This window comes from Sorex fumeus, unplaced genomic scaffold, assembly GCF_029834395.1.
Source record: "Sorex fumeus unplaced genomic scaffold, SorFum_2.1 ptg000002l, whole genome shotgun sequence".
NCBI classification, from domain to species: domain Eukaryota; kingdom Metazoa; phylum Chordata; class Mammalia; order Eulipotyphla; family Soricidae; genus Sorex; species Sorex fumeus.
Window position 1 is genome coordinate 67,397,172 of NW_026606059.1, and position 7,143 is coordinate 67,404,314.

Here is a 7,143-nt window from a genome sequence, read left to right on the forward strand (position 1 = left end):
CATATTCATTGTTAGACAGATGCCAGTATGTGTCCTTTAATCTTCTACATTCAGAACACGTTGTTATATCCACTTCTTAAACACCCAAAAGAAGTCACAAAACCAGGACACTGGTATTCTGTTTCAGGGCCTCTCATTCCTGCCCAGTATGTAACTTTGCAATTTCTCTTCACCTAACATCTGTAGTTTTAAAGCTCCAACTACCAATAAACAGTTTTCTTAACTGTCCCGTTTCCTTTGGGTGAAGGTCTCCCATTTGGAGGTCAGATTCACCTTTCCCAACATCACTAGCTGATTTACTTTGAAATCACATTATGCTTGGGGCATTACATGCCTCATTGTATGCTGCAGTAGTAGACAGTGATGATTCCTAATAATTATTTCGTATTGATTTTAATACATATGCCAACAAATGTCATTTTATACGAAATCAGAAAATGTATTTTTGCTGCAAATGTATTCAATGTCCTTCACCTTCAATAAACATATAATCACATTTACAGAAATTATTTCCCAGTGGTGAAATTTTTCAGCTTGTTAATTCAAAAAAAAAGTTTGAAGAAGTCTTCCACTAGTGAAAAATACTTATCATAGTTAAATCCTTTAAGGCATATACCCTATCCTTGATAAACAGGATGTAAAACTCTTGAGTATTACACTCTTTCCTTTTTAGAATGTGCCTGAGGCATGGTAATGTGTACAAATAAAATTTCAAAGGATTTGCTCTTTGTGATGTGGAACACAAAGTTGATTGAATCTTTCCTTTATATCAGTGGTTCTTAACCTTCTGTAATTTTGCCTTCCAGGAGACATATGGCAATATTTGGAGATTTGGAATTATCAAGCCTGGGGGCAAGGACAAGAAAAATACCAGTGGCATCAGTGATAGAGGTCAAGGATTCTGCTCAGCACCCTGTAATTTCTGTCTTAGTATCTCTCTCTCTTTCTCTCTCTCTCTTTCTCTCTCTCTCGTGCACACACATGCGCACTCATGCACACACACATATTTCATATTTCAAACTTTTTAATAAAATTTGTGACCAGACTATAATAAAGATGCTTAACTGGTACTTATTTTCTAGCCTCAACTATGGGTTTTATGAATTTTCTTCCTTGAAGATCGCTAATGAACATATTTTGGAGTGATTTTACAACAAGAGGCATTTATTTGAATAATAGTTCACAAAAACATTAACGGTTAGAAAGTTGAGAAGTCAGAATTCATACAGTGGTTCTGGAATATTAACATATGCACAAATAACTGTAAGAAATTTAAAGAAAATCAATTACACACAGCAAAAATCATTTTTTATATATTCAAGTAAAATGCATAATGAAAGGAAAATTTTACTATCTGTAGACAAACAGATAAACACTGATGATAAGACTATTAAATAATTAACTGGATAGCGGTACTTAATAGTATGTTCATGCTTAGAACCATTTCTAGAAACACACAAAAAAATTGATAAAAGAATGGCCATCACTGTAGAGATGTAATGATTGAGGAGCATAAAAGTGGATTGAATATGCTTATAATGCTCCATAGTTTGATCAATGCTGAAATTAAGTTATTTTATACCATATCTTGAAAATCGTTGATGGCACATAAAAGTGGAAAGTAGCTGAGAATTTACTTAAGCCTAATTAGTTAAAGAGCTATTTTAAGAACACAATTTCAATGACTTAGTGGTGTCATTAAATTTATTATTTATTTTACTTTTTTTTCTTTTCAGTGAGTTTTCTTACCAACATTTGCAAGAAACAAAATAATACATTCTTCAAAGATACAAGATTCAATCATGGTATGTGATTCTTCTACCTGTTTTTCCTTCTCTATTACTTAAGCATTCCATTAAAAGAGGCGCCTTATATTGTTTAAGGGTGAGTACTTACATAACAGCATATGACACAATATATAGTTATTAAATATTTATTACATATGTCACTGTCACTGTATCTGTCCTCCCGTTGTTCATCAATTCACTCGGGAGAGCCCAGTAAACACTGTGAGACTTGTTTCTGTGTTTCGCATATTGAATACGTCACAGCTAGTTTCCCAGGCTTTGCAGTGCAGGGGAGATACTCTTGGGAGCTTGCCAGGCTCTCTGAGAGGAATGGAAGAATCAAACTCAGGTCAGCATTGTTGGCCATGTGCAAGGCAAACACCCTACCTGCTGTGCTATTGCTCCTGTATGCAGATATAAATATATTAACTAATCCAAGAATATTTTGTTTCTGGATCTATTAATATTGTCAATCTTGGGTTTTTTCTTTGCTTTGTTTTGGGACTATAGCTGTTTTGCACAGTATTTTCTCCTGACTCTATACCCAGGGATCACTCTTGGAGGTGCTTGGGGTACCCTATGCAATGACAAGGGTCAAATTTCATGTAGGCTGAGTGTAAGTTAAGTGCTTTATTCATTATAAAACCTCTCCAACCCCGATTATGAGTTTTTATATATTGTCTTTACTGCATAATCAGAAAGGATAGAGTTGAAGAACATATACAGGCTGGCAATATAATCAAGTTCACTTAAGACAGTTTTTATTTGTGCCTATTGAGTTGCTTAATTATTAAAAGAAACTTTTTTGATTCTCAAGACTAACTCCAAAGTTTTGTAGCTTATCTATGACATATGATATTTAAGTATAAATTTTAAATATATTATTTTTAGTAAGTGTAACCATAACTAAATTTATGTACAAAAGACATAGTACATAAAGTTCATAAAGTCCTTTGAGAGGAGAAACATAAGTCAATGATATAATGATACAAATTGAATACATATAAAAATAAAGCTCCATATAAAACTGTAATCTTAAAAATTGCACATACTTGATCACTATACTTGAATGCTAAATATTGCACTCTGGAAGTAGACAAAAAATTTCTTATTAAATATGTCATGGTATAAGGAATGGAAGTTTTATAGAATTAAAATTAAAATCTTTGGGAGATACTACAACCTTCTGCCTCCGACTCTCTGCGGCAAAGTTTCAGGGCCCCTTAAGGTGGGTTGGTGGAGTCAGAGGCAGGACATGAACACTCTCTCTCAAATGTTGAAGGAATTTTGGAGGTCTCTCTGCTTCATTCAATTTTGTGTCCATATTTATATGTTCGTTTTCTTGATATGCACCTAACTTATTACTTCATTATAGCAGGAAATTAGACAAGAAGCTTTCTATCTCACTTAGTCACCATCCCGAAGTTGGCCCCAACAGTTGTGGCCATACAGTATTTTAAAAATACAAACTGCTTGACCACAACACCCAAAAGGAGAGAGAGAACAAAAGGGAATGCCCTGCCACAGAGGCAGAGTGGGATGGGGGGGATGGGGGTGGGAGGGATACTGGGATCCATGGTGATGGAAATGAGCACTGGTGGAGGGATGGGTATTTGATCATTGTATAATCGAAACACAAGCACAAAAATTTGTAAATCTACAACTGTACCTCATGGTGTTTCACTAATAAAAATTAATAAAAAATACAAACTGCTCAAGTAAAATATGCAAGATTCAAAACATATAGCTCATGAATTGCATCAGAGTAATAAAATACTTTCATCATATCATGTCTGATCATGGCTTCATTAATGCTTTCCATTCCAAATTCTAGGACCTTTTATTAGGTCAGTTAGGGCTAATAGACAGGATATCAGGTCACTTTGTTCTTTCTCATTTAACTGTGCTGAACTCTTTCCCCATCAAGGATACCAGGTTCTTATCTGTTTTATAAGATTATTTATGTTAGTTACATTTAAAAAACACGACAGTTATATTTAACAAGGAATAAGGCCTACTCTGCTTATTCTTTGCCACAGGTTCAATGTGTCATATTATATATGCTTTCCATTTATTTCAACATACCTATTTCTCCGGGCTGTATGCCCTAGTTATAGTTGAGGCTTGTCAGAGGTTGTTTGTACTTTTTCTCTGGGCGGGTACCATATTTTGTTATTAATCACATAAGCAGTTCCTTGTTTAGTCATCGTGGTGGTTACAGCACTTCTCCTAATTTGGGGCCCATGTAGAGATTTTCCTGTTTCTATTTTATCTTTTGTATTTAAATTGCTTAATATATTTGGGGGATTCTGTGCATCTGTTAGTTCACATTTCTGTAAGCCATTCATAAATTTCCTTGCTGACTTAGCTGGTTATCTACTGCTGCATGTTTTACGTCAGCTGAGTCTCCAATCATTATTCTCCTAGAGCTCCCTAGACTAAATATACAGATTAAGCACAATGCACACATTATGAGTATACTGATTTCAAGAGTTGGCGGGGGGAGGGGAGACGAGATGCTGTCTAATTCCAAGAAGAAACATTCCTCGAATGTCCTTCCACCATGCATGAACCTTGTCACACTGCAAGGCTGGTAGATGTGGCAGTCTTTAGGGTACATACTATTATGCACCTCAGCTGGGTTTCATTCCTGTCATCATATGGTCTCCCAACCAACCAATACTGGGTATAGCCCTAAAGCCCCTAGTAACCACTGGTATGAAACAGGCAATTTCTGGTCCTGAAGTGCCCGGTAGCTCTGCAACTTTGGACCCATGCATTGTATTGCTGACCTGGTGAGCAGAAAATTCTTGCTTAGGTTCCTGGGTCTCCTTAGCACAGCTACAGAAACTCCCAGACTCCAACTCAACAAACAGAATCACAGACAGTTCAATAGAATGGTGTGCCTATATTTTCATAGTAGAAGTTTGAGATTCTAAAAACTTCCTTATCTAAGTATTTTTTCAAGGGGATATTAAATCGTTTATTGATTACACGTGATAATGGATGGTACACAAGCTTCATTCCATCCATAATTTTATCTAGTACCATAATTCAATTTCAATATATTTCATAGGATGTGCCAACAACCACTAGTAATCAAATAAACTTCATTGACTCTTCTTGGATGACTATTTTAATGTTGAATGCCAGGATCACAACACAGAAGCTGTCAGTTTAACTACACCAACATTTCTGGAAACAATGGCTTCTCTGCTCAAGCAGGATATGGATAAATTTCAAATGGAACCTGATATCACCCTAAAGAATTCTAACTTCGCACAGTTGGGTTAAGCTTACCAAAATGGCTCCAGAGTAGACTAACTTTACAAAACACATTAAAAAAGACACATTTATTCAGTGTCATGATCAGACTAATACATTTAGCAATCAAAAACATGGGTGCAAAAAAAGAAACCTACATTAAAACACTTTGTTGGAATGCTTTCCACTTTCCACAGAACAGAAATTAAAACAACCTGTTTTACAATTAGTCACAAATATAGTCCTAGAGTGTTTTCCCATACAAACGAGTATTGTCTAAAACTTTGTAGCAGCTAGACCCTGCCACCACTGTGTTTGGCTGAGTTCACAAATCTGTTGTAACCAGTAGCTTCCCTGTCACTTCTCTGGCTTTCCTCTCCTGCCAACCTTTGATTCCTTGCAAATCTTGTGCCTTAAAACCTTCTTCCACTGCTGCCATAGCTGCTACTACTGCTGGAACCACCATAGCCACCTTAGTTTCATTGTTTAGCAAAGTATAGGCCCCTATCACCAAAGGATCCCGAGCTTGGACTCCAAAATTTACTCCCTTCATGGATCCAAAATTTGAAGACTGATTGTTGTAGTTGCCAAAATCACTGTAACTTCCACCACCTTCAAAATTGCTTCCATCATTGCCAAGTCCATTCTAGCCACTCCCGCTGCCACCATATCCACCACCACCTCAGCTGCCACCACATCTACCTCGCCCACTGAAGTCTCCTCCTTGGTCAAAGTTGCCATTCCCAACTTCCCCAAACAACCTCCACAACCACCACCAAAGTATCCAGAGACACTTTGACCTCTTGGGCTGGAGGAAGCACTGAACATCTCTGGCTTAGACAGGGCTTACCCTACTTCACAGTTGTAGCCATTGACAGTATGGTACTTCTGAATGACAATCTTGTCCACAGAATCAAAGTCATCAAGTGTCACAAAAGCAAAGCCATTCTTCTTGCCGCTACCTCAGTCAGTCATGATTTCAATCACCTTGATTTTCCCATACTGTTCAAAATAATCTCTTAGGAGATATTCTGTTGGGGAACAGTTTTTCCCCAATGTGCCCAGACACGTTGCATACCAGGTTGGAGAAGATGCGTAGTGAAGAATGATGGGTGCACAGAGAAATCACTCCTGGAGACATGTATATGTGTGTATTGCCAAATACACACATATTTTTAGAGAGTCTTGGATTAAGAGGATAGTTCCATCACTTAAAGTTTAGCATTGCTGACCTATCACCATTTAAGTGGGCACCAGGTCTTTAAGAATCTTCTCTCGAGACAGCCCTCTTTGGTTCCACAACTCTTTTATTCACCTTTTGTGGTCTTGCATTTATGGCTGTAGCCACTTCCTCCATGGTGGCCTAGGTGACAAACCCAAAGCCCCGGGAGTGCTTTGTGTTGGGATCTCTCATTACCACGCAATCCAATTGGTTTCCCAGGCTCAAAATGGTTTCCTAGGTTCTCATTGGTCATTTCAAAGTTTAACCCTCAGATGAAGAGCTTCTGCAGCTGCTCAGACACATTGGGGGACTTTGACATAAGGAAACCTCTATGATGTTTACACTGTAGCATCTTCGAGGAGAAAAGAGTAACTGAACAAAAGAATCTTATCAAAGTACTTAGAGAGCTACATCCATATATAGCTGCATCCTTTACATTTTAAAATTACTACACATAAATAGCATTACTAGAGACTTACAGCTCACCAGTGAACCCTTTAGAAGAAAATAACTTTTTCTCTGTATGAAAAAATTCTCCAGGGGCAGGAGTGATAGCAAAACAGGTAGGGTATTTGCCTTGCATGCGGCCGACCTGGGTTCAATCCGGGGCATGTGATATGGTCCCCCGAGCACCGCCAGGAATAATTCTTGAGTGTAGAGCCAGGAGTAACTCATGAGCAATGCTTGGTGTGACCCCCAAAGCCCCCCACCCAAAAAATAAAAAATTCTCCAAAGATACTGTTAATCAGTTACTCCTGGAAATGTGTCAACCATTGTTAACAGAAAAGAAAATTAACACAAAGCAAGCAGTTGAGATAGAAAAACTGATACAAATATAGAAAAAAGGTATGGAAAAATTCTAGCATATTA

The 7,143-nt window shown here is 37.4% G+C and overlaps 1 pseudogene; it reads right to left on the bottom strand.

Moving 5' to 3' along the window:
• Positions 1 to 5,464: 5,464 nt before the first annotated feature.
• LOC130021552 (heterogeneous nuclear ribonucleoprotein A1-like) lies at positions 5,465 to 6,592 on the bottom strand (annotated as a pseudogene).
• Positions 6,593 to 7,143: the final 551 nt, after the last annotated feature.